General features: G+C 44.6%; 1 protein-coding gene and 1 non-coding gene across 2 annotated transcripts in view; both read right to left on the reverse strand.

Moving 5' to 3' along the window:
- Window positions 1-27,898, reverse strand: part of CTBP1 (C-terminal binding protein 1) — a 368,238-nt gene that overhangs the window by 333,092 nt on the left and 7,248 nt on the right. The gene's annotated exons all lie outside the window — the stretch shown is intronic.
- On the reverse strand, window positions 3,678-3,815 carry LOC119933753. The gene has a single exon (XR_005452626.1). It is a non-coding gene; the product is annotated as a small nucleolar RNA SNORA7 (small nucleolar RNA).

Consider the following 27,898-nt stretch of genomic DNA (forward strand, 5'->3'; position numbering starts at 1 on the left):
TTATTTTATTTTGTTAGTATGTTTGGTTTTGTTCTCTGTCTCCCCCTTTTAGACTGTGAGCCCACTGTTGGGTAGGGACTGTCTCTATATGTTGCCAACTTGTACTTCCCAAGCGCTTAGTACAGTGCTCTGCTCATAGTAAGCGCTCAATAAATACGATTGATGACGATGATGATGAAGGCCACACAGAAGACAAGTGGCAGAGCAGGGATTAGATGACAAGAGGAGACCCCAAACGGCTGCTGTGAGGCAAACTGAAACCGTTCTTGCTTTCCGTTTGCCAGAGGAAAAGTTTTGTGGGTGCAGAAACGTGACGCCTAAGACAAAGCTCCACTCAGCTGAAAACTGTCACCACAGGAAGGGCACCGTGATCAAAAAAGGAGCAGCTCTTTTTTTAGCAGTCTGTAAAGATTCTGAGGCGGAGAGACAAAAGCGAAACTTGGTTGTGAGCAACAAAGCTAACAGCACTGTGGGCTCCATACTTCATTCATTCACTCATTCAATCGCATTTATTTTGCGCTTACTGTGTGCAGAGCACTGTACTAAGCGGCTGGAAAGTACAATTTGGCAACAGCTAGAGATAATCCTTACCCAACAATGGGTTCACGGTCTAGAAGAGGGAGACAGACAACAAAACAAATAGACAGGCAGCAATAGAATCAAAATAAATAGAATTGTAGAGAAGAATTTCCCAATCAGTGGAATCAACATCAATCAACAGTACTGACTTAATGGATACAGGGAATGGCACTAGAAGTTCAATAAGAGTAAGACCCAAGCCCTGTCACAAGGAGCTTACAATCTAGACCAAGGACAAATATACAGTTTGGACTATTTGTATACTTCTAATCTGTAAGTCACCCCCACGGGCTTTTTTGATAGTTTAAAAATACATCGCAAAGCTTGGTCATGTACTATTTGCAAAGTACTCTACACTAGAATGTAAGCTCATTGTGAGCACAGAATGTGTCTGTTTGTTGTATTAAACTCTCCCAAGCGTTTAATATAGAGCTTTGCACACAGTAAGCGCTCAATAAATATGACTGAATGAATCAACGAAAGTGGTTTGAAATGCTAATGTTGATGATTTTGCAGTTGATGGCATTAGTACAGTGCCTGGCACATAGTAAGTGCTTAATAAATATAATTATTATGATTATTATTGTTTCCTGAGCACCTAGGTGCTGGGCATCGTACCAAGCACGTGGGAGAACACGACAACTGTAGCAGGACCCATGTTTTCACTGGGCAAGAGGCTGACAATGTAACGGGGAGGAAGAAATCATTTACAGACACAGAAACCGGGAGAAAGAGCAACCTCCCACTCATTGGGTTGAAACAAACAGAAGGAAACTGCTGAACAAATAACTGAATGTACAAATAAAAACTCCGAGTGCCGGTATGTATGCGTTTTGAGTGCCGAGGATGAGAATAAAATAGACAAGTGCTGAGGGTGGGTTAGGCTGACACGACCGGGGTGTTGTGAATCGGGGCCGGATTCTTGTAATAATAATCATCATCATCATCATGGTATTTGTTAAGCGCTTACTATGTGCCAGGAACTGTACTAAGCACTGGGATGGATCCAAGAAAATCGGGTTGAATACAGTCCCTGTCTCTCGTGTGGTTCACAGTCTCACTCCCCATTATCCGGATGAGGCAACTGAGGCCCAGAGGAGTGAAGAGCCTTACCCACAGTCACACAGCAAAGTGGCAGGGCCAGGATTGGAACCCATGACCAGGGATCAGAGGCAAGAGAGTCGACAGCAAGACAAAGTCTAGAAGGTGAGCATGGGAGGAATACGGTGGAAGCTGAAGAATAAAGGGTCAACGGAGGCAACATATAAGATGGAGGATCCCTGCGGGTCTCTGAGGAGGGGAAAGATGATCGCTGCGGCAGCAGGGAGGAGGAACTGAATGGAGGAGAGGCCAGAAGCAAGCAGACCGACAAGAACAAGAGCTTGAACCAGGGTGGTAACTTTTGGAAATGAAGAGGAAGAACCTGATCTGGGAAATTTTACGGAAGAAGAGTCGGTGAGATTTAGCCTTCCGAGTGACCGATGGTGACGTAAAACTTTTCCTCTTAGGATCTGGAGTTGCTGTGCACCTACAAACCAACCGGATATATTTCTCTTTTACACTAAATCTGGAGGCACACAGTAGCCATAAACAGCCATGCAAACTGTTCTAATGTAACTTGAGACACACAGTTAAACCAAATACACCAACTATCATCATCAATAGCATCTACTGAGCAGCAACGTGCAGAGCACTGTACTGAGGACTTGCGAGATTACAAGAAAGTTACAAGAAAGGATCCTTGCTGTCGAGAAGCTGACAGTCTAACGGGCAAAGCGGATGTTTAAATTACAGAGAAGAGAGAAATGGGGCATATAAAATATCAAACATACTTACTGAGACCTAAGCACTTAATAAATGCCATTATTATTATGCAGAGTACCGTACTAAGCATTTGGGAGAGTACGATACAACAGACTTGGTAGACACGTTCCCTGCCCACAATAAGTTTCCCGATTTCCCCCTCTTCCATGGGTTTTGGAACATCAGACTCGCTCCTCCTCAACTTCCTGCATCCTTCTTGCGGCCACCACTCTACAACTGTCTCCACATAAAGAAGAAACTCATCACCGGTGCTAATAGAGGCATTTCACTACGAGAAGGGAATGTGTCCGCTAATTCTGTTGCATTGTACTCTCCCCAGTGCTTAACACAGTGTTCTGTTGCACACAGTAGGCGCTCATGGCGCAGCTTAGCTTCTCCTCCTGCCTCTCCCGCTTCCAGCCCCAGGCTTGAGTCCTTCATCATCCCCTTTTGAAGACAGTAACCGCCGCTCTCTCTTCTTTGGACATCTGCTAAAACCCCACATCCTCCAGGACGCTTTGTTTTATGCTATCAAGTCGTCTCGACCCATAGCGATTCCATGGACGCATCTCTCCCAGAACGCCCCACCTCCATCCGCAATCGTTCTGGCAGTGGATCCAGATAGTTTTCCTGGTCAAACTACTTAAGTAGTTTAGCACTGACTTCTTCCGCACGCTAATAATAATGATAATAATTACTGTATTTGTTAAGCGCTTACTACGTGCCAGGCACTGTTCTAAGTACTGGGGTAGATACAAGGTAATCGGGTTGGACACAGTCCCTGTCCCACATAGGGTTCACAATCTTAATCCCCATTTTACAGATGACGGAACTAAGGCATAGAGAAGTTAAGTGACTTGCCCAAGGGCACACAGCAGACAAGTGGTAGAGGATGGATTAGAACCCACGAACTTCTGACTCCCGGGACAATGCTCTATCCATTAGGCCATGCTGCTTCTCTACTAGAGAAGCACCGTGGCTCAGTGGAAAAGAGCCCAGGCTTTGGAGTCAGAGGTCATGGGTTCAAATCCCGGCTCCAACTGTCAGTTGTGTGACTGTGAGCAAGTCACTTCACTTCTCTGGGCCTCAGTTATCTCATCTGTAAAATGGGGATTAAGACTGTGAGCCCCACGTGGGACCAACTGATCATCTTGTAACCTCCCCAATGCTTAGAACAGTGCTTTACACATAGTAAGCGCTTAATAAATGCCATTATTATTATTGTTACTACTAAATTTGAGTCTCCACCCTCAACTCTCTCACATGCCACTACTGCCCAGCACGGGTGAGTTTTGACTTGTAGCAGATTGCCTTCCCCTAGCCAGCCACTGCCCAAGCTAGGAAAGGAATGGGTAGGCCTCTGCTTGACTCTCCCTCCCGTAGTCGAGACTGGTAGAGTCCTGGAAACTCTCCAGGTGCCATTCCAAGAGGGAGCCAGGAAGTTTTGGTCAATGTTTATTCTTCTCTACACCTCACATATCCTTCCAACTAGGACTTGAGCACTTCAGGACCTACAATCCTCAACACGCTTTTGCACAGTTCGATTTAAACACTATTTTTACAGCTTTTACTCCGGTTTCTAAATTGTTTCTTTGTCCATCTTCCCTTCTAGCCTTGTAGGAAGGGATCCTACTCTGCGAGCTTGATTTTCCTCACCCAGGCCCTTAGTACCATGCTCTCCACACAACACGTGCTCAATAATGTTGCTCAATAAATGTGCTCAATTATGTTGCCCGACTTGTACTTCCCAAGCGCTTAATACAGTGCTCTGCACACAGTAAGCGCTCAATAAACACGATTGAATGAATAAACATTACCAATCGGCTGATTAATGCAGTTAGATTACCCCAAAGCCATTAAAAAGGCTCCTTCTCTGCATCATCAGAACCGGGTCAAAGAACGGTGGATTGGATTGGATCCACCTGGCCTGGAGTGGAAGGCTTTCATCAAGGTCCTCCCAGTGGACAAAGCCCAGGCCTGGGAGTGAGAAGGAACTGGGTTCTAATCCCAGCTCCACCACTTGTCTGCTATGTGACCTTGGGCAAGTCACTGTGTTCCTCTGGGCCTCAGTTATCTCATCTGGAAAATGGGGATTCAATACCTGTTTTCCCTCCTTAAACTGTAAGCTCCATTCAGGGCCTTATTATCTTCTTTCTACCCCAACACTTAGTCCAGTGCTTGGCATGGAATAAGCGCTCAAATACCACAAGAATATTATGACAATTATTATTAATTAAGAGATGATCCCCAAGGCCTAAGACAAGTGCTCACCACAGCCCAGGAACCTCTAGGTTTCTCAGAGTGGCTGTTACTTAGCATTCAATCAATCAATCAATCACTGGGGTTTATTGAGCGCTTACTATGTGCAAAGCACTGTACTAAGTTCTAGGGGGAGTATGATACAACAGAATAAGGAGACACATTCCCTGCCTGGAATGAGCTCATAGGCTACAGAGAGAGGGATGCACCAAAAGAGCTTGAAAACTAGGGGCACTTACCATCAGCAGGAGGTAATGGTCTGTATTCTAGGCTATGCAAGGAATTGGCAGGTGTTATTGCAGTACTATGATTTTTAAGGATTCATTGAGGGGAGGAAAAACACTCAATGAAGGAATAAGGGCAGAACTTATTTCCATCTACAAGAGAAAGAAGCAAAAAAGAAAGACGACCCTTCTGATTTAGAGCCAAGTCGGCTTAAACATCGATACTTAGGAAGATACTAAAACGTATCTTAAAATCAATTTGCAACCTCCGATAAAGCATAAAATCCTGGGAAGCAACTAATATGGCTTTACAAATGGCCAACATTGACACATTTATTTCTGTAACTTTGAAGACAAGGGAAACGCAACAGATGCAACTGATCTGGGATTTCAGTAAGGTGTGTGATTCTTGGCTGACAGGCCGAGAAAGGAACGAAAGTTGGGTGTACAGCTAGCTCCGGGTTATGCCAAAAAGGTGGTGGTAGTAGACATCAAGGTTCTGGGGAACAATTGCAACTACATACAAGTTCTATACAACTTTTTTTAATAGTAGGAGGAGGAAGAGGAATACGAGGAAAAGAGCTTCATCTAATGGAAGGAGCCCAGGCTTGGAAGTCAGAAGGTCTGGGTTCTAATGTCTGTTCCACCACTTACCTGCTGGGTGACCTAGGGCAAATGAATTAACTTCTCTGGGCCTCAGTTCCCTTAGAGAAGCAGCATGGCACAGGGTCAGAAGGTCACGGGTTCTAATCCCGGCTCTGCCATTTGTCTGCCACGTGACTTCAAGTCACTTCACTATGCCTAAATTAGCTCATCTGTAAAATGGGGATTGAGACTGTGAGCCCCATGTGGGACAGGGACAGGAAAGAGCAAGAGCTTGGGAGTCAGTGGTCGTGAGTTTTAATCTCAGCTCCGCCACTTATCAGCTGTGTGACCTTGGGCAAGTCACTTGACTTCTCTGGGCCTCAGTTACCTCATCTGTAAAATGGGGATTAAGACTGTGAGACCCACATGGGACAACCTGATTACCTTGTGTCTACCCCAATGCTTAGAACAAGACTGTGAGCCCATTGTTGGGTAAGGACCTTCTCTACATGTTGCCGACTAGTCCTTCCCAAGTGCTTAATACAGTGCTCTGCACACAGTAAGCGCTCAACAAATACGATTGAAAGAACGAATGCTTGGCACATAGGAAGTGCTTAATAAATACCACTATTATTATTATTATCTCGATTTGCTTGCATCCACTCCAGCGTCTAGTACAGTGCCTAGCACATAGTAAGCACTCAATGAATACCAGAATTATCATCATTATTATGGTTATTATTATGTGCAAAATGGGAATTCAATACCTGTTCACCTTCAGGAAGTGATTCTTCGTGCCTTGCCTTGATCAGCCTCTTATTAATTAAAAAAGGATGTAGACGAATGGGAAAAGGCCCACTGACAAGCAATGACAATTTTACAAGGGCCAGAATGTAAGCTTTTCGAGAGGAGAAAGGAAATGAGGTGGTGGAAGATTAGAGAATAAAGGCTAGGAAATAACTTAATGTCTCCTAGTACATGAAGAGTTAGTAGGAAGCTGACCAGGGGTTTTTTTTTCCCCCTATTCTTTGAACTCCATACCTAGAGAGAATGGACTTGAAGTTTCAGAACAGAAGAATATCTTATCCACTGTCCTGCCTGGAGAGGATGGGATCACAAGATCTCCAGGTCCCTTCCAGCCCTATTATCCTCTGCTTCTCAAAATAAAAAATGATAGCGATGCATCTCTGTCACAGGCAGACCGCTTCTTAAATAACTGTCACAATTATGACATTCATTCATTTATTCAACCGTATTTACTGAGCGCTTACTGCGTGCACAGCATTGTACTAAGCACTTGGGAAGTACAAGTTGGCAACATATAGAGACGGTCCCTACCCAACAACGGGCTCACAGTCTAGAAGACTTCCCTAAGGCCATCCAGGATTTCATTATTCCAGATGTTTAGCATGAGGGTGTGGAGTCAGAGTGGCAACTCCACCCTGTCTGCTAATTTCTCTCTTGTGTAAAGACTCTGGCAAGAAGTCCATCTACACCAGAGGCCTGGCCTGCCTTCATCGCCTTGGTGGCTCACCTTTTTAAAGACTGGTGAAACTTTTAAAATTCTGGTGAGAGGCAGCGAGATCCAGTGGACGGAGTACGGGCCTGGGAGACAGAAGGACCTCCCTCTAGACTGCAAGGTCATTGCAGGAAGGAAATGTGTCTGTTAACTCTTGCCTTGTACTCCCCCGAGCACTTAGTACAGTGCTCCACACACAGTAAGGGCTCATTAAATACAATCAATCAATCATATTTATTGAGCGCTTACTGTGTGCAGAGCACTGTACTAAGTGCTTGGGAAGTACAAGTTGGCAACATATAGAGACAGTCCCTACCCAACAGTGGGCTCACAGTCTAAAAGGGGGAGACAGAGAACAAAATCAAACATCCTAACAAAATAAAATAAATAGAATAGATATATACAAGTAAAATAAATAAATAGAGTAATAAATATGTACAAACATATATACATATACACAGGTGCTGTGGGGAAGGGAAGGAGGTAAGGTGGGGGGGATGGAGAATCAGTGGAGGACCTAGGTTCCAATTCCGACTCCGCCACTTGTCGGCTGTGTGACCTAGGGCAAGCCACTTTACTTCTGTGTATCTCGGGTCCCTTATCTGTAAAATGGGGATTAAGGCTGTGAACCATGTGTGGGACAGGGGCTGTGTCCAACCTGATGATCTTGTACCTACCCCAGTTAGAATGGTGCTTGACACATAGTAAGCGCTTAACAAGTACCATCACAAATACAAACACAATAGAGTTGTTAGACACATTTGCATGGCTCTTACAGTATAGAAGAGGTAAGATTAAAATAAATTATGGATATGTACAAAATGCTATAAAACTGAGAGTGGGTGAATATCAAAGCTTTACCCAGTACAGATTCAAGTACCTATGTAATACAGAAGGGAGAGGGAATAGTCAAGGAAGGTCTCAGAGGACAAAGTCCCTTGAAAAGCAACATGGCATAGTGGATAGAGCATGGGCCTGGGAGCCGGAAGGTCATGAGTTCTAATTCTGGCTCCATCAACCACCAATTGTCTGCTGTGAGACCTTGGCCAAGTCACTTCACTTCTCTGGGCCTCAGCTACCTCATCTGTAAAATAGGGTTAAAGACTGGAAGCCCGATGTGGGACAGGGACTGTGTCCAAGCTGATTACCTTGTATCTACCCCAGTGCTTAGAACAGTGCTTGGCACATAATAAGCATTAACAAATACCATAATTATAATTATATATAATTACAACTCTGAAGGTCCTCTGTGACAATTGGGCAAAGGAATTAAAGCATCTTATTGTCAGCCATCAAGTCAGAAGAGAAGCACTCCAAATACATCTTCCAATGGGCTTCAACTGCTCTCTTAGCTTTGATCAAGTATCCTTGACCTTTCCCGGTTATTGGGCATGGTTCATGGATACAAGAAACCACGAGTTTTTAGTGACACAGACGAAACCAAAGTTCTACAAATGTGGGCAAAATGTTCAATCTCTCTTACTGACTTTTTTTGCTAACTGAACTGCTGAATTCTGACCACAAAGTTCCCTTTCCTCACCAATCTACTAAAGGCCAGCCCACACACTCCACTCCTTTAATGCTAGTGTGCTCAAGGTGCCTCAATCTCATCTATCTCACCACTGACCCCTTTACCACAACCTCCCTCCAGCCTGCAACTCTGTCCCCCTCCATAAACGCCAGACCACCACTCTCCCAACATTCAAAGCCTTATTATGGTCAACAGCTCCTCCCAGAGAAGCAGTGTGGCCTGGTGGAAAGAGCATGGGTCTGGGTTCTAATCCCATGTCCACTGCATGACCCTGGGAAAGTCATTTCACTTCTCCGGGCCTGAGTGACCTCATCTGTAAAATGGGGATCAAGACTATGAGCCCCATGTGGGCCAGGGACTGTGCCCAACCTGATACCCTTGTATCTATCTCAGTTCTTCGAACAGTGCTTGGCACATGGTAAGCACTTAATAAATGCCGTAATTATTATCAGTATGAGGACTTCCCCACCGGATTTATTTTACTTTGTTTATTTTACTTGTACATATCTATTCTATTTATTTTATTTTGTTAGTATGTTTGGTTTTGTTCTCTGTCTCCCCCTTTTAGACTGTGAGCCCACTGTTGGGTAGGGACTGTCTCTATATGTTGCCAACTTGTACTTCCCAAGCACACACAGTAAGTGCTCAATAAATACAATTGACTGATTGATTGATTGAGCCCTCTTTTCCCCAACCTCCTCTCCCTTCTGAGTGCCTATGCACTCAGATCAGTGACCTCTGAACATGTGGTATTCGCCCCACAGCACTTCTGTACATAGCTATAAGTTATTTATTTATATTAATGTCAGTCTCTCCCCTCTAGTCTGTAAGCTTGTTGGGGAAAGGGAAAGTGTATACCAACTATTGTACTGTACTTTCAGTAGAGTGCTCTGCACACAGTAAGTGCTCAATAAATACCACTGATTGACTGACTGACAACGCTGAATCACCTACGGGCAAATTTCCTCCTCATCTGTAAAAAGGGGAAAATGATACCTGTCTCTCCCAACTCCCCAACCTCAAATTATGTTATAAGAAAGAAATGAGTTAATTGCTGTAAGGGGCTTTGGCGAAACTAAAAAGCACTAAATACATTCAAAGTATAACTTATGTGTTTGTGTCCCAACTTGAATAGACATTACAAAGAGGTAAACAAGTTGAAAAAACACTCCTCAATTTCAATTGAATAGGTACTCTAATCTTGCATTAGATCAATTTCTAACTAAAAGCAAATTTTGGTGAGACATATTCTCCCTCCTGGCTCCTGATCAATCAATCATCAATCGTATTTACTGAGTGCAGAGCACTGTACTAAGGGCTTCAGAGAGTACAATATAACAGACACATTCCATGCCCACAATGAGCTTACAGTCTAAAGGGGAATACGGACATTGACATAAACCAGTTACGAATATTTACATAAGTGCAGCTGGGCTGAGTGGATCAAATAAAAGCAGCTAATCAGGGAAGGGTGGAAGGGAGTGGGAGAAAAGGAAATGAGGGCTTAGTCAGGGAAGGCTTCTTGGAGATCATGCCTCTGATAAGGCTCTGAAGGTGGGAAGAGTTATCATCTGTCAGATATCAAGAGGAAAAGCGTTCTAGGCCGAAGGCAGGACATGGACAAGAGGTAGGCGGCAAAACAGACAAGACGGAGGTACAGTGAGTACAACACCTTATAGAACTACTATTTCTACTACTTCGATTAGCTTGATATGTTTTTGCAGGCTATTTTATTTTACATTGATGTTATTTGTTAAGCACCTATTACGTGCTTAACCAAATGCTGGGGCAGCTCAACCTAGTGGATACAGCACCTTATAGAACTACTGTTTCTACTACTTCCATTAGCTTGATATGTTTTTGCAGGCTATTTTATTTTACATTGATGTTATTTGTTAAGCACCTACTATGTGCTTAACCAAATGCTGGGGCAGCTCAACCTAGTGGATACAGCATGAACCTGAGAGCCAGAAAGTCTTGGGTTCTAATCCCGGCTCCACCATCTGTCTGCTGGGTGACCTGGGGCAAATCATTCCACTTCTCTAGGGCTCAGTTCCCTCATCTGGAAAATGGAGATTCATTAATTCATTCAATCGTACTCACTGAGTGCTTACTGTGTGCAGGGCACTGTACTAAGCGCTCGGGAAGTACAAGTCGTCAACATATAGAGACGGTCCCTACACAACAACGGGCTCACAGTCTAGAAGGGGGAGACAGACAAAAAAACAAAACCTGTGGATGTGTGTCAAATCGTCAGAACAAACAGAATTAAAGCTAGACGCACACCATTAACAAAATAAATAGAATAGTAAATATGTACAAGTAAAATAGAGTAATAAATCTGTACAAACATATATACAGGTGCTGTGGGGAGGGGAAGGAGGTAGGGCAGGGGGGATGGGGAGAGGGAGAGAAAGGAGGGGGCTCAGTCTGGGAAGGTCTCTTGGAGGAGGTGAGCTCTCAGTAGGGCTTTGAAGGGAGGAAGAGAGCTAGCTTGGCGGATGTGTGGAGGGAGGGCGTTCCAGGCCAGGGGGAGGATGTGGGATTAAGGGGAAGGGATTAAGGAGGCCAGGGGATTAAGACGGTGAGCCTCATGTGGGACAAGGGCTGTGTCCAACCAGATTATCTTGCATCTACCCTAGCACCCAGAAAAGTGCCTGGCATATAGTAAGTGCTATTACTATTATAATTAGGTCAGATCCGATCCCCATCCCACACAGGTGCCTCAGTCTCCATGGGAGAGAGAGAATAGGTATTGAAGCAAGTGTCTTACCCAAGGTCACACAGCAGGCGAGTGACAGAGGAGGGACAGGTGCCCTGACGCCCAATCCTTTCCACTAGACCACACTGCTATTGGACATTACATCCTAGATTTACTCAACCAAGAAGAACCTCAAACTATCTTCCACCTAGAATAACGGAATCTCGCTTAGTAAGACAAAAAAATGGGTTCCCTAGCATTCCGAATCATGTCTAGCCATTAGTCTAAAATTCACTCTCCCCTAGTGGCCCTGACACAAACCTGATAGTATGACGAAACAATATTGCAAGTGGTTGACAATACGATTGAGTTCGTCTCACATGATTTTGCCAAAGAACTGAGTACTGAATGGAAGCGTAAGACAGAAAGCAGACAAGTTCAAAAGGCTTATAAAGAAAAATACCATAGCCACCCACTTCTCCAAAAAGACATGGGTTGTGTTCTCGTAAAATCCCATGCTAAGGTAAATGTGCATTATACTACTCACCTCTCTTTGTGTTAGACCTTGTATGTATGTGTGTACACAACCACTTCTTCCAACCCTGCACTGCACAGGACAGAGTTAAACGGCCAGAAGAATGTTTCCTAATTCTGTTGCCTGTCTAGCCGATCGCATAGTGAAAACCTTTGCTGTGATGTAACTGAGTATACATCTATACCCCAACAATTTTTAGAACTCAGACTTTTATTCTTTTTTACCTCTAATCCACTACCTTCCATGCTCCATTTAAATGCTGGTATAAAAGAACCCTTCATAAAGTTAACACCAAAACCAGCTACTTTTTTTAATGGTAACAAAAGTGCTATGTGCCAGACACTGTATTAAGCACTGGAGTTTTGCAAGTTAATCAGGTTGGACACAGTCCCTATCCCACATTGGTCTCACAGTCTTAATCCCCATTTTACCAAGGCGTGAAGAAATGAAGTGACTTGACCAAGGTCATGGAGCAGACAAGTAGCAGAGGTGGGATTAGAACCCAGGTCCTTCTGACGCCCAGGCTCCACCCATTAGGCCACAATGCTTCTTTTTTGCTGGTCAGATGTACGCCTCTGTGTTTTACATTCCTTTCCACCAGAAGTGCAAACAATATTACTAAATCTGGGACCTTGAGAGAGACTTCCCAATTTGGGTCTGTCACTAAGAGCCAGTGTTTAATCAAGCCACTCAACTGTTCAATTTATACAAGACATAATTCATTCCAAGGGACTTCACTGTTAACCTGACAGTTACTGTTCGGCGGGGGGGGGGGGGGAATTGAGTGATAAGTGAGCATGAGCATTCAAATCTTTTTTTTTTTACTAACTTTTCTAGAAGCAGTATGACTTAGTGGATAGAGCACAGGCCAGGAAGTTGGAAGGACCTGGGATCTAATCCTGACTCTAACACCTATCTGCTGTGTGACCTGGGACAAGTCACTTCCTCCTCTGGTCCTCAGTTCCCTCGCCTGTAAAGTGGGGATTAAGATTGTGAGCCCTATGTGGGACAGGGACTGTGTCCTACCTGGCACATAGTAAGCGCTTAACAGATACCATTTTAAAAAAAATACAATACTGATGGAGCCTCTTGTCAGGAACAAAGGATGAGTCTCAGTCTGGAGACTTCAAGATGGGGAACCTGAAAAGAGGAAATGATAGTCCTAGTGGCACCCTAATTCCTGCCAGTCCTATTGCTGATGGGCCACGGTGTCACCAGTGATTAGTGATAACTGTATTATTTGTTATGCATTTACTATGTATCAAGCACTGTACTAAGCACTGGGAGGGATCCAATGCAATCAGGTAAGGCACAGGAGAATAGATAATTTTCAGATGAGGAAAGTGCGGTTTAGGAAAGTTAAGTGACCGGGCCAGGTCACCTAGCAGACAAATGGCAGAGCAAAGATCAGAAATCTGGTCCTCTGATACCCAGGCCCATGTTCTACATGGACAGGGATGCAGTGCAATCCTAATTGCATGTACTCACAAAAACCAGCTACAATTAGTACCAGGACTATCAGTTAATCAACGGTATTTATTGAGCGCTTACTGTGTGCAGAGCAATGCACTAAGTAACTGGGAGGGTACAACAGAATTGGTAGACACGTTCCCTGCCCACGACAAGATTAAAAGCTTAGAGGGCAAAGCAGATATAAATATAAATAAATAAAAACAAACCTTTTCAGCCATACACATATTCATCCATCAACTTCACACCATCAGGGGTGTCTTCAAATATAGAGGACAAGTACAAGAGTCCACGTAGCTTCAGAGATGTTGATTTAGAGAGTCACACCATGAAAACTAACTTTGTTCAGGTGAATGTTCTCCCCCTCTAGACTGTGAGCTAGCTGTGGGCAAAGGTTGCTCTGCACATAGTAAGCACTCAATAAATACCATGGATAGATTGTTATGCATGTGGTCTGTACCCTAAAGCTTACATTCGTAGTAATAGTAGCAATGGTGTTTATTGAGCATCTTTGGGTGCAACGCAGTGGGCTAAGAGCTTGGGAAAATACAGCAGAAGTACAAAGCATGTTCTCCTGCCCACAGTGAGCTTACACTCCAATGGGGGAGATGAAACATAGCAATCATTACAAACAGTAGAATCAGATCTTTCAGGAACACTCACACATCCCAAACTTGGAATGGCTACTGAGTTTCAAAATGCACTCTACATTCGACTCCAAGAGTAAAAGGTGAGAGGGGAAGTAAGGATAAAGTTGTGAAGGATTGAACGTAAAAACTGAAACGGAGAAGGGGAGAGGAAAAATGATCACCACAAACCACTTGGAATCAAGGTCAGAAGAAGGACGACTAGGAGGCCTGGACCAGATTAAGCCCAATGGCTCCCTGAAGCCAAAATGTCTGGTAATCAAGCACATCGCCCCTTTCCCAAAGCTGCTGGCTACTACTTTTATCCCCAGGGCAGAACTGGTAATAGCAGAGAGGCAAAGGAGGCCATCAGGATGACCCAGAATGGGCCCTACATGTCCCGGGGATCGGAAAGCAGTGGACGCTATCACACAACTAGGAGCCAACCCATGAGCAAAGCAACAGTGGCGTGATGAAGTGGCACAGCACTGGTCTAGAAGCCGGAGGCCCCGAGTTCGAGTCCAAGCTGTGCTTTTAGCCTGCCGTGTGACCGTGGGCGAGTCACTTAGTGTCCCTTATACCTCAATTTTCCCATCTGCAAAATGGGGATGATAAGACCTCAAAGAGTTGTGGTGAACGTTGAAATGAACTAATCACTGTGAGTGCCCTTTGGTAATAAAAGTGTTACAGCAAACCAAGTCCCTCTAGACTGTAAGCTCTTTGTGGGCAGGGAATGTGTCTGTTTACTGTTGCACTGTAACCTCCCAAGCGCTTAGTCCAGTGCCCTGCACACCATAAGCACTCAATAAACGAGACTCAATAAACGAATGAATGAAATAAGGAATACACCACTGAACTCTAGCTTCTTCCAGAAATATAGCATCAGGAATATCTGTCTTTGTCCAGGCTAGATCATAGTCATCTCATTTTCAGCACAATTCCTGTCTTGGTGAGTGGAGGGTCTCAGAGTCACCAGGATGAGGAAGGGCCTGAGACAAAAATTTCAACTGGCTGGCTGGAATTCTATTCCTCCTGCTTCTAACTAGTCTAAATTCCTTTTTTTTGCAGTTTTAGCCCAATTTGCCCTTCAGAAAAAACAGTGAAGCCTGGTCTTCGGTAATCACGGAAAATGGCCGGTTGCCATCATGCTCCGAACAATAATCGTTCGTACGGTTAAACAAAGCCATGCCCCTGCCTTCTCACTCTCCGAGAAACCAATGGTAGTGACAAATATCCATTCCGGAACAACCTTCTGGGCCTCTCTGCCCCAAGGGAGCACAGAAGCTACTCCACTGGATCCGGAAATCAGACCCACATTTGATGATTTCACGTGACAGGGACCTTTGGAGAAGCTTAATTCCTCTCAGTGTTTTCCACACATTTACGGGGACCACTCCAGAAGCATTCCAATCAGATGAAGAAGGAAGCGATACCCTCACGGCCTAAGAATGCCAACTGAATTGCTTTAACTTACTGTGAGGTACAACCATATATTACCTTTAATGTTTTCATGCAGATCTAAGAACGGAAGTGTTTTTCAACAAGAAATGTTCCAAAACAAGCACTTTCCTACTTACTCCTTCAACCGGCTTTTCGTTTTAAAATATACCTACCAAAAAGTTTAACAGAAAGGAAGTAATGACAGTGGGGGGAGGAAAGAAACCTTTGCAAAACCTTCCTAGTAAAAAAAAAATGCACAGTACCTAAGTCCTATGCTATAATAATGATTCATCAGCTTAGGATCCAAAATTATTTTCTTCTTCAAATGAAAGACCTCTTCTATACCCATTATTGTAAGCTCATTATGAGCAGGGAACGTATTTGCTAATTCTGCTATACTGCACTCTCCCGAAGCACTTTGTACAGTGCTCGGCACACAGTAAGCGCTCAATAAATATGACTGATTGATTGATAATTCTGAGTGGAAAAAGGGGCTGCTAAGGGTTTCAAGAAGCAATCCATCAACAGGCGTTTTGGAGAGGTGTCTGACTATCTCAGAAGAAATATAAAAGTAAAGTGTTGAACTAATTCAATTATACCATCTTGTGCACAGCTACATGGGTAAAACCAAATTGTGTAGTTGTTGCAGAGGTTTTTTTTTAATGTCCCACATCACACGGTTCATAGCCAAATGGAAGGCAAATCTTAGTCTTTGATTTCCATATTAAGAAATGAAATCTGAAAATAGCTAAGTTCAATCCACTGAAGTTGGAGTAATGGAAGAGAACAGGGTTTTGGAGTTGATGGCCCAAGCTTCCTCATCAAACCTTCCAGAGAGGGAGCGATTGGGAAAAACACAGAGAAATCAGAATACAGACAAGAGATTGGGAACTGAAAAAGAAAAGAAATAGGGAAGGGATGGGATGGATTTCCATGAGTCCCACTGTCATGCTATCTAGCAAATGTTGAGAAGTACTTCCCCCCCACCCACCCTCCAAAAACGCACCAGTTTAGGTCATTAAAAGCACAACAGATACAAAGAAGTTTTGGACAGGTTGGCAGAAAAAAGTTAAGGAAATGCAAAAACAAAGACAATACTATCAGAATGGCACCAAAACATCTTCAAGGGATTGAGACATTCAAGAAGCACCCAAAAACACAGAATGTCAGGGAGTAGCAGCTTTCACTAGTAGCATTCAAATCAATGATTTATTACATTTGTGTACACAAATCCAAACAGGTGACTTGCCTAATGAGGCAACACTAGAAGGAAACCTCTAAGAAAAATGGTTTAACAGCATTACCAGGAAGTCAAGACTATGAAAAAAATGACAATGAAAACAACTCATTTAAAGCAATGACACTCAATTTTCGGAGCTAGTTGACACCAGATGCATCACAAAACCCCAAAACTATAGAAGTATTCAAACTGATCAAGGCATTCCATCCCTACGACTGTCAGATTGATGCATTATAAAGGCCCGTCAGCCTGATGAGGGATAGGGACCATGTCTAATCCCCATCTAGGTATTCTCTTTTAGCACTTATTTCCTCGAATGCCAACCTTCTCACTGCACCTTGATCACGTCTATCTCGACCCCCCCACCTTTTGCTCAGGTCCTGCCTCTGGCCTGAAACTCCGTCCCTCCTCATATCCTCCAGACATTGACTCTCCCCGGCTTCAGAGCCTTAATGAAGGGACATCTCCTCCAGGAGGCCTTCCCAGATGAAGCCCTCTTTTCCCACTCCCTTCTGTGTCACCCTGACCAGCCCCTCAGCACTTATGTACATATAATAATGATGGCATTTGTTAACATCCCACAATTCATGTATTTATATTGTCTGCCTCCCCCACTCTAGGCTGTAAACTCCTTGTGGGCAGGGAATGTGTCTGCTATACTGTTGTGTTTTACTCTCCCAAGCACTTAGTACAGTGCTTGCAGATAATAATAATAATAATAATGGCACTTATTAAGCACTTACTATGTGCAAAGCACTGTTCTAAGCGCTGGGGAGGTTACAAGTTGATCAGGTTGTCTCAGATGGGGCTCACAGTCTTTATCCTCATTTTACAGATAAGGGAACTGAGGCCCAGAGAACTTAAGTTACTTGCCCAAAGTCACACAGCTGATAAGTGGCAGAGACGGGATTTGAACCCATGACACCTGACTCCAAAGCCCGTGCTCTTTCCACTTAGCCACGCTGCTTCTCTAGTGCTCAATAAATACTACTGCTTGGTTGACTGATTGATAGCTCTGCAAACAGTAAGTCTTAATAAACAGCATTATTAGTACTAAAAAAAACTGAAAAAGTTATCTTCGTCGTGATGCTAAGGAACATATTCAATAGCAACACTTTCCCACTTTTTGGCTAAGAGGATGAGCAAAGAGTTCTCTTCCATGTGCCCTTTCTTAATGTGACTAGTAGAAAGAGCTGATCTTTACCCATGAATTTATCATTCTTTTTTCTTTCCTCTTCTTTTCCAATTTTTCTTCTAGGGTTGTAAATATGCCAAATCTTTGTCTCATTCTTGTTTCATTTGTCTTTGGGTGGGGGGGAGGGGGGTGGGGGGGGGTAAAGGAACAGGCAAAAATTAGTTTACAAATAGGAAGCAGCAGCATGGCCTAATGGAAAGAGCACAGGCTTGGGAGTCAGAGGACAAGGGTTCTAATTCCGGCTCTGCCGACTGCTTCCTGTGTGACTCTAGGCAAAGTCACAACTTCTCTGGGCCTCAGTTTCCTCAAACTAGGGATTAAATACCTGTTCACCCTCCTCCTTAGACTGTGAGCGCTATGTGGGACAGCAACTGTGTCCAACCTGACAATCTTGTATCTACTACAGTGCTTAGGGCAGTGCTTGACACATAGTAAGTGCTTATCAAAAACCATAACAATAACACAGTATATAAACCAATTTCCCCAAAGTGTAATGAAGCTGTGATTACAAAAGTGCTAAGATGACTCCAAACTGTCAGGATGGTGAGATAGAGATAAAGCTCAACTCTTCCATAAGGCCTTCCTAGACTAAGCCTCCCTTTTCCTCTGCTCTTCCTCCCCTCTTCATTGCCGACTCTCTCCCTCTGCTCTATCCCCTCCCTGTCCCACAGCACTTGTGTATATATGTACGTATTTATTATTCTGTTTTTTATTAATGATATGTACGTATCTATAATTTCCTTTATTTCTTTGGATGCTACTGATGCCTGTTTACTTGTTTTGATGTCTGTCTCCTCCCTTCTAGACTGTGAGCCCATTGATGGGTAGGGATTGTCTTTGTTGCTGAATTGCACTTTCCAAGCACTTAGTACAGTGCTCCGCACATAGTAAGCACTCAATAAATGCGACTGAATGAATGAATAAATGAAAAAACAGGTAGGTAGATGGATGATGGGAGTATGATAGAGGGATTCATTCAATAAATACAACAATAAACAGACAGTCCCTGTCCACAAGAGGTTACATTCTTGGGGGGCAGGAGGGACAGACAGACATAACGACAAATAAATAAATTACAGGGCTAGTTGTGAATAGGAATGTGCCTGTTTCTTCTTATACTGCACTTATTGTACTCTGCCAAACGCTTAGTACAGTGTTTTGCACACAGTAAGCACTCAGTAAACGATTGAATGAATAACTGTGATGGCAAAATATGGAACACTTCACAAATCACCTCTATAAGACTCAACTTTCCCTTTCATTCATTCATTTAATCGTATTTATTGAGCGCTTACTGTGTGCAGAGCACTGTACTAAGTGCTTGGGAAGTACAAGTTGGCAACATATAGAGACTGTCCCTACCCAACAATGGGCTCACATTCTAGAAGCGGGAAACAGACAACAAAACAAAATAAAATAAAGAGAATAGTAAATATGTACAAGTAAGATAAATAGAGTAATAAATCTGTACAAACATATATACAGAGGCTGTGGGGAGGGGATGGAGGTAGGGCAGGGGGTATGGGGAGGGGGAGAGGAAGGAGGGGGCTCAGTCTGGGAAGGCCTCCTGGAGGAGGTGAGCTCCCAGTAGGGCTTTGAAGAGAGGAAGAGAGCTAGCTTGGCGGATGTGCGGAGGGAGGGCATTCCAGGCCAGGGGGAGGACGTGGGCCGGGGATCGACGGCGGGACAGGCGAGAATGAGGCCCAGTGAGTAGGTTAGCGGCAGAGGAGTGGAGGGTGCAGGCTGGGCTGTAGAAGGAAAGAAGGGAGGTGAGGTAGGAGGGGGTGAGGTGACGGAGAGCCTTAAAGCCAAGAGTGAGGAGTTTTTACCTGATGCGTAGGTTGACTGGTAGCCACTGGAGATTTTTTGAGGAGGGGAGTAACATCCCCAGAGCGTTTCAGCACAAAGATGATCCGGGCAGCAGTGTGAAGTAGAGATTGAAGAGGGGAGAGACAGGAGGATGGGAGATCAGAGAGGAGGCTGATGCAGTAATCCAGTCGGGATAGGATGAGATTGAACCAGCAGGGTAGCGGTTTGGATGGAGAGGAAAGGGCGGATCTTGGCTATGTTGCGGAGGTGAGACCGACAGGTTTTGGTGATGGACTGGATGTGAGGGGTGAACGAGAGAGCAGAGTCGAGGATGACACCAAGGTTGCGGGCTTGTGAGACGGGAAGGATGGCAGTGCCATCAACAGTGATGGGAAAGTCAGGGAGAGGGCAGTGTTTGGGAGGGAAGATAAGGAGTTCAGTCTTGGACATACTGAGTTTTAGATGGCGGGCAGACATCCAAATGGAGATGTCTTGAAGGCAGGAGGAGACACAAGCATGAAAGGAGGGAGAGGGAGCAGGGGCAGAGATGTAGATTTGGGTGTCACCAGTGTAAAGATGACAGTTGAAGCCGTGGGAGCGAATGAGTTCAGCAAGGGAGTGAGTGTAGATAGAGAACAGAAGGGGACCGAGAACTGACCCTTGAGGAACCCCTACAGTGAGGGGATGGGAGGGGGAGGAGGAGCCCACAAAAGAGACTGCGAATGAACGGCTGGAGAGATGAGGAGAACCAGGAGAGGACAGAGTCTGTGAAGCCAAGGTTCGATAGCGTGTTGAGGAGAAAGGGGTGGTCCACAGTGTTGAAGGCAGCTGAGAGGTCGAGGAGGATTAGGATAGAGTAGGAGCCACTGGATTTGGCAAGCAGGTCATTGGTGACCTTTGTGAGGGCAGTTTCGGTGGAATGTAGGGGATGGAAGCCAGATTGGAGGGGGTCAAGGAGAGAGTTGGCGTTGAGGAATTCAAGGCAGCGGGTGTAGACGACTCATTCAAGGAGTTTGGAAAGGAATGGTAGGAGGGAGATAAGGCGATAACTAGAAGGGGAGGTGGGGTCAAGAGAGGGGTTTTTTAGGATGGGGGAGACGTGGGCGTGTTTGAAGGCAGAGGGGAAGGAACCAGTGGAGAGTGAGTGGTTGAAGACAGATGTTAAGGAGGGGAGGAGGGAAGGGGCGAGAGATTTCATAAGATGAGAGGGAATGGGGTCAGAAGCACAGGTGGCCGGAGTAGCACTTGAGAGAGGGGGGAGAGCTCATCTGAGGATACTGCTGGGTAGGATGGGAGAACAGCGGAGACAGTTGAGAGCCGGTGGGTTGGAGAAGGGGGAAGAGTGACTTTGGGGAGCTCAGACCTGATGGACTTAATTTTATTAATGAAGTAGGAGGCCAGATCGTTGGGGGTGAGGGAAGGAGCAGGGGGAGGAACAGGGGGCCTGAGAAGGGAGTTAAATGTACGGAAGAGCTGACGGGGATGATGGGCATGGGTGTCAATAAGGGAGGAGAATAGTTTCCCTTTAAACTCTCTCCTTTGTCTCCAACTTATCCATGATTATCCTAACAATGCCACTACCACTCTAGTCTCCAAATTCACAGCTGGTAGTATTTTTAGAGGAAGAGAGAGATGGATGTCGACATGTGGAGGTGACTGCTGTTCTTCCTTGACCACTTGCTGAGGTGCAGGGCCAATCTGCAGCTACATCATCCTCCAAGCCTGGAGCAGAAGAGCAAACTAGACTGGATTCATTCATTCAATCATATTTATTCAGCACTTGCCACGTGCAGAGCACTGTACTAAGTGCTTGGGAGAATACGAAGTAGCGTGGCTCAGTGGAAAGAGCACAGGCTCTGGAGTCAGAGGTCGTGGGTTCAAATCCCAGCTCCGCCAACTGTCAGCTGTGTGACTTTGGGCAAGTCACTTCACTTCTCTGGGCCTCAGTTACCTCATCTGGAAAATGGGGACCAAAACTGTGAGCCCCCTGTGGGGCAACCTGATCACCTTGTAACCTCCCCAGCGCTTAGAACAGTGCTTTATTTTAATAAGCGCTTAGTACAGTGCTCTGCACACAGTAAGTGCTCAATAAATACGATTGAATGAATGTACAGAACACTATACTAAGTGCTTGAGAGAGTACGCTACAATAGAATTAGCAGCCACACTCCCTGCCCACAACAGGCTTCCGGTCTAGAGGGGAAAGGCTTCCTATATGTCTTTCCAGGTGGAATTTGAAGATGGAGAGAGCAGTGGTCTGTAATATGGGAAGTTAGAAGGGAGGGTGTGTGAGCAGGACGTCGGCGGCGATAGAGACGAGGATGAGGCAAAAGAAGGACACTAGCTGGAGAAGAACAAAGAGCCTGAGCGGATGAGTGGGAAGGAGAGAGCTGATGGAAGAGCTTAAAGCCTGTGATAGTCAGGAGGCTATAGTCCCAGAGGAAGGAGCAACCACGAGAGGGTTTTGAGGAATTGGGGACATGTGCAGAATGTTCTACAGAAACCATAAAGGCTACTATCCTTTCCTTGTTGATCCAGTGGTAGTAGAACATGCTTTGCACTATTACAAAGGAATTTTTACTGTCAACACTCTATCGCTTATTTCTTAACGAGAAAATGGAAATAGAATTGCCCGTGCCAGCAACCGTCGCTTCTTTAAATTAATCCAATAGGCTCCTCCTAAAATCATTCTTTTTTGTCTGTCCCGGAGATTCTATATACATAAATCCTCTGAACCCATCTGTTCACTTGAATCTTTCAAATGCAGTCCATCAAGTCAAACATCCTTTCAGGTCACAAATCACTCTGTCCTAGTACACTTAAAACTTTTTCTTCTAGTCCCTTTGCTCCTCGTCAGAGTCTTCCCAATCGACAACTTCAGCTTCTCCACAGGTCTACTCCCCATCTACCAAATACTTCTCTCTCCAATCAATGTTTTACTTTATTTTGTCACTGCTACGTAATATGGGCTCCCTGAGAGAAGGGCCTCACCTGCACTTGTAGACATTCATTAGGCATGCCAATGGTGACCTGTTCAACTCTTGTGTTGCCTTTTACGTGGCAGTGGTAATTATAATAATTATGGCATTTGCTAAGCACTTACTAGATGCCGGGCACTGTACTAAGCGTTGGAGTGCATACAAGCAAATCAGTTTGGACACAGTCCCTGTCCCGCATGGGGCTCACGATCTTAATGCCTGTTCTACAGATGAGGTAACTGAGGCACGGAGAAGTTAAATGGCTTGCTCAAGGCCATACAACAGACAAGTGGCAGAACCTGTTACCCACTACACCATGCTATTTCCATGTTAGTCTTTGGCTCGATCTCAGGAATAATAGCGAGCATCAACTCAGAATTTGGAAAATGGAATTACTCACCGGGGCCCAATTAACATGACCATTCCCTCATTGTGTTACAAGAAAAGGCTTCTTGTACGGAAGCAATCCATGAGGTTCAAGGGAGAAAATCCTCTGACTGTGGCGCGCTTCCCAAAAGCATGACAAAATTACCTACTTTAATGCTAACCCTATGCTCCACTAAAATGAGTTTCAACGGAGATGGTTTTACATAATGGTGAGCAAAGTCTAGGTAGTCCACGAAGCAGACAGGGAGTCTGCCACGGCACAGAAAGACTCTACCAGTAGAATCTACGCTCGAAATCTAAGAGATGGTCTTACCAGTTATGTGTGAGTAACAGCTGATCCCATAATGGTCTTCATTCATTCAATCGCATTTATTGAGCACTTACTGTGTGCAGAGCACTTAACTTAGGTTTGGAAGTGTACAACACAACAATAAACAGACACATTCCCTGCCCACAACGAGCTTCCAGTCTTGTTGGCATGCCTCTGCATGGTTGTATTTTGGTGTCTTGGTCATTCATTCAATTCAATCGCATTTATTGAGTGCTTACCATGTGCAGAGCACTGCACTAAGCGCTTGGGAAAGTACTACATATTTCCCATAGAAGCCAGAAAGCTTTTGGAGGACATGGCCCCAACAACGACTAAAAATCCCCACCGCTCCCAAGGGACTAGTAAAATAGTATGCACCTCGTGGGGAAGCAAGACATGTCTTGTCTGTCGAGTGGCTTTCCCTTACTCCTGGAAGTGAGCCGTCCGCTTTGGGCAATGAGGTCAGTGAGGAAAAGAGGAAGGGGGAGTTTCTCACAAGCACTTTACAATCTGTCATTCAGAACAGAGCCCTCTCACATCCCCAAAGCTCAAGGAGGTCTCGCACCTCAGTGAGGCTATTCACCAGGCAGCAAGGGGACACCGCCATCATCACCGGTGGTATTTATGGAGTGCTTACTATGTGCAGAGCACTGCACTAAATGCTCAGGAGAGCAAATACAAGAGTTGGAAGACCAAAAGTTGCAGCTAAAGTTAACTGGGCTTCAGTCATTCATTCATTTAATCGTATTTACTGAGCACTTACCGCGCGCAACACGCAGTACTAAGCGCTTGGGAGAGTCCAATGGAACAACAAACAGACACAGTCCCTGTCTACCGAGAATCCCAGAAAGGCATCAGGACACGCCCCATTGTACAATTTATTCACCGACAAGGCGACGGACACCTTCAAGTAACGTGCCAAGAATGAGAAGAAAAATTTGAAAATCGCCATTTATAAGAGGTTTTCTCCACTAACGAGAAAACTAAGGCTTTTGCCCCAAAAGCGAAAGGACAAACCAAAATCAGAGCCTTTGCCAGATGAAAATTCAACTGATCATTTGCTTCTTTTCCCGAAGAAAAACAGGGTGAAAGTATTAGTCACTGAAGCTTCCAAAGAGCTGTTTATAAATGACTGGGCTAAAAATGACCAGTAAAAACAGTCACGAGTGCCTCTTTTTAAAGTCCCTTTTACTTACACTTTAAGTATCAAGTGGCCTAGTGGATAGCGCAGGGACCTGGGCTTTAATCCTGGGTCCGCCACTTGTCTGCGGTGTGACCTTGGGCGAGTCACTTCTCATCTCTGGGGCTCAGTTACCTCATCTGTAAAATGAGGATTGAGACTGTGAGCCCCATGTGGGACAGGGACTGTGTCCAATTCGATCTGCTTGTATCTACCCCAGCACTTAGTACAGCGCCTGGCATATAGTAAGCACTTAAAATACAATTGTTATTATTATTATTATCCAAGGCCACGTTAGATCTGTGAAAACTCCATGGCACCAAAAGGATGAAGATGGTCTGCCTCGCTGAAGCGGGGCACCAAAGAAATTGGAAGCTGGGTGTGTAACTCAGCTAAACATTCACAACACTTTCCAGTTCAGTTCTAATGTTCAACAGCTTTGGTCTTCCACGGTATCTATTGATTATGTGGATCGATCCTAGGCAGGAGAGGAACAATGGGTAGCGTGGTCGACTATGATATATAAGCAAGCAAAGGGATGCAACTCCAGATAGTGACAACTCAATCTGGGCTTCCTGGAAGCTGGTCCCCACATAGTTGGCTTTTCCATCGCATTCAGAGGACGTGGGTCCTAAACCTGGCTCTGCCACCTGTCTGCTGTGACCCTGGGCTAGTCGCTTCGCTTCTCTGGGCCTCAGTGACCTCACCTGTAAAATGGGGGAAGAGACTGTGAACCCCATGTGGGACAGGGACCGTGTCCAACCTGATGACCCTGTATCTGCTCCGGGGCTCAGAACGGTGCTTGTCAGATAGTAAGCGCTTAAAAAGTACCTCAATTATTATTGTTATTACTCTTCTTCTCCTCCACTTCCGAATCAATCAATCAATGGTATTTATTGAGCGCTTACTGTGTGCAGAGCACTGTATTAAGCGCTTGGGAAGTACAAGTCGGCAACACATAGAGACAGTTCCTACCCAACAGCGGGCTCACAATCTAGAAGGGGGAGACAGAGAACAAAACCAGACATACTAACAAAATAAAATAAATAGAATAGATATGTACAAGATAAATAAATAAATAGAGTAATAAATATGTACAAACATATATACATATATACAGGTGCTGTGGGGAAGGGAAGGAGGTAAGATGGGGGGATGGAGAGGGGGACGAGGGGGAGAGGAAGGAAGGGGCTCAGTCTGGAAAGGCCTCCTGGAGGAGGTGAGCTAAGGGCAACAGAGGGGGAAAGCTTTTCAAATCTTTAGGGGTTAGCTTCGATTAGGAGACCCGAGCCATAAATCAGAGCAACTTCAATTGAACTTGTCATCAATACAATATACCTTAAAAAAAGGCTGAAATCAGGCAGTACCAAAATCTTTCACCACCCATAAAAGGCACTCCAAACATTAAAACGCATTTTATTAAATAAAATGAATAGTTACAGCAAATCTTGCCGAATTGATAGATTCAAACAAATTTAAGAGTGGGCTCTTACACTAGACCAGAAAACCACACACTTTCAATTTAGCCCCTCTATGGCAGACACGCTTTACTACCTAATAGACTGGCAAGCAATTGCAAGCCAGTTACCAAAAGGTTGTGAAACTGAACTTACTGTGGTAAAAGTTATTTTAGCATTGTGCAAGAGTTTCAAAACCGTAGTTCATATTAACAGCTTTTTAGAATGCATTCGGGTCGGCCACTAAGTGGGTTTGCGTTACACGCTGCGGCTAGAATGCGACGGCAGAATTAGGGAAGGCTTCCGAAACCACGCGGGGCTCCACGGAAATCCAGAGGGAAGTGGTTGTCGGAAAAACGGTTGTGCACAGCGCTCAGTGAGCGCCACAGTGAGACTTTTGCAAGAACCCATCCTCCACCTTGTCGAATTGATGCCTGGGACCCCCTTGATTCGTGAGGAGGGTCGTTTCCAATACCGTCACTGAACGCTCCCTGACTTTCCAAGTGCGACTGTTCGTTGTGGGCAGGGAACAGATCAACCAGCTCTGTTATCCTGATCTCCCCCCAAAACGGAATGAAACATGAATAAACAAAAACATGGCCAAAGTGGCCTGGGATTGTTACGCTGTCGGATCGTTTTTCCAAGCCCAACAGCAAGGCTTTTGTTACAACGGTACTAAGCGCTGGGGTGGACACAAGTAAATCAGGTTGGACTCAGTCCCTGTACCACATGGAGCTCACAGTCTCAATCCCCATTTTACAGATGAAGTGACTGAGGCCCTCAGAAGTGAAGTGACTTGCCCAAGATCTCACAGAAGACAAGGGGCAGACCCAGGATTAGAACCCATGACCTTCTGACTTCCAGGCACATACTCTATCCACTAGGCTGTGATCAACCCAACTGAAAGAGTACTAAAAAGGTCACTGGGGATCAATCAATCAATCAATCAATCGTATTTATTGAGCGCTTACTGTGTGCAGAGCACTGTACTAAGCGCTTGGGAAGTACAAATTGGCAACACATAGAGACAGTCCCTACCCAACAGTGGGCTCACAGTCTAAAAGGGGGAGACAGAGAACAGAACCAAACATACCAACAGAATTAAATAAATAGGATAGAAATGTACAAGTAAAATAAATAAATAAATAAATAACTAGAGTAATAAATATGTACAACCATATATACATATGGCGTTTTCCATTTGAGAAATGTGAGAAATTAAAAAGCACTGAATTTTACCTGAGAAATATATACAGATCAGATTATAAAATAATGCTAAATAATGCTTTTAAACAACAAGTGTTACTTTCATTTTCATACTTTACCCATGTCTCCCAGCCCTGTTTGGTCCATCCATACCATCTACTTATGAAGGGGAAAAAAAAAAGGCCTGGACACCCAGGTCTTTCCATGAAAGTAGTCAACATTTCTATTTCGTTTTAATCATATTGTTGAAAATGAAAACGATCTGCAGGGCTTTAATGATTTAAATAAGTAACCTATCGTCCCTCCCTTCACACCAACTAAAGACATCTTTCCCTGACACTCCTTACTCAATCCATCAGGAAAAGAGATATTAGGCCCTAAGAAAGTGCAAAAAACCAACCCCCCAAAAATGAACCGGATCTGAAGTTCCGAAGGCTCTCGCTTGGACCCTGCTGGACGAGATAAATAAATAAATTTATTTATTTATTTTACTTGTACCTATCTATTCTATTTATTTTATTTTGTTAGTATGTTTGGTTTTGTTCTCTGTCTCCCCCTTCTAGACTGTGGGCCCACTGTTGGGTAGGGACTGTCTCTACATGTTGCCAGCTTGTACTTCCCAAGTGCTTAGTACAGTGCTCTGCACACAGTAAGCGCTCAATAAATACGATTGATTGATTGATTGATTGAGAAAACCTGCAGGACTCTTTCCAATCCTTCCTCTGGGTAGGTGAGGCGGGAAAGTAAAGGGACGCCTGAAACTTTTCCATTCGAGAACACGATTCCCTTTCTGGAAACCTGAGACGTGCTGGCTTCGCATCCAATATCACCATGCGCTAATCCTAAATTCAACACGGGAATTTT

The sequence above is a fragment of the Tachyglossus aculeatus genome, chromosome 10 (genome assembly GCF_015852505.1).
Source record: "Tachyglossus aculeatus isolate mTacAcu1 chromosome 10, mTacAcu1.pri, whole genome shotgun sequence".
In the NCBI taxonomy this organism is placed as follows: domain Eukaryota; kingdom Metazoa; phylum Chordata; class Mammalia; order Monotremata; family Tachyglossidae; genus Tachyglossus; species Tachyglossus aculeatus.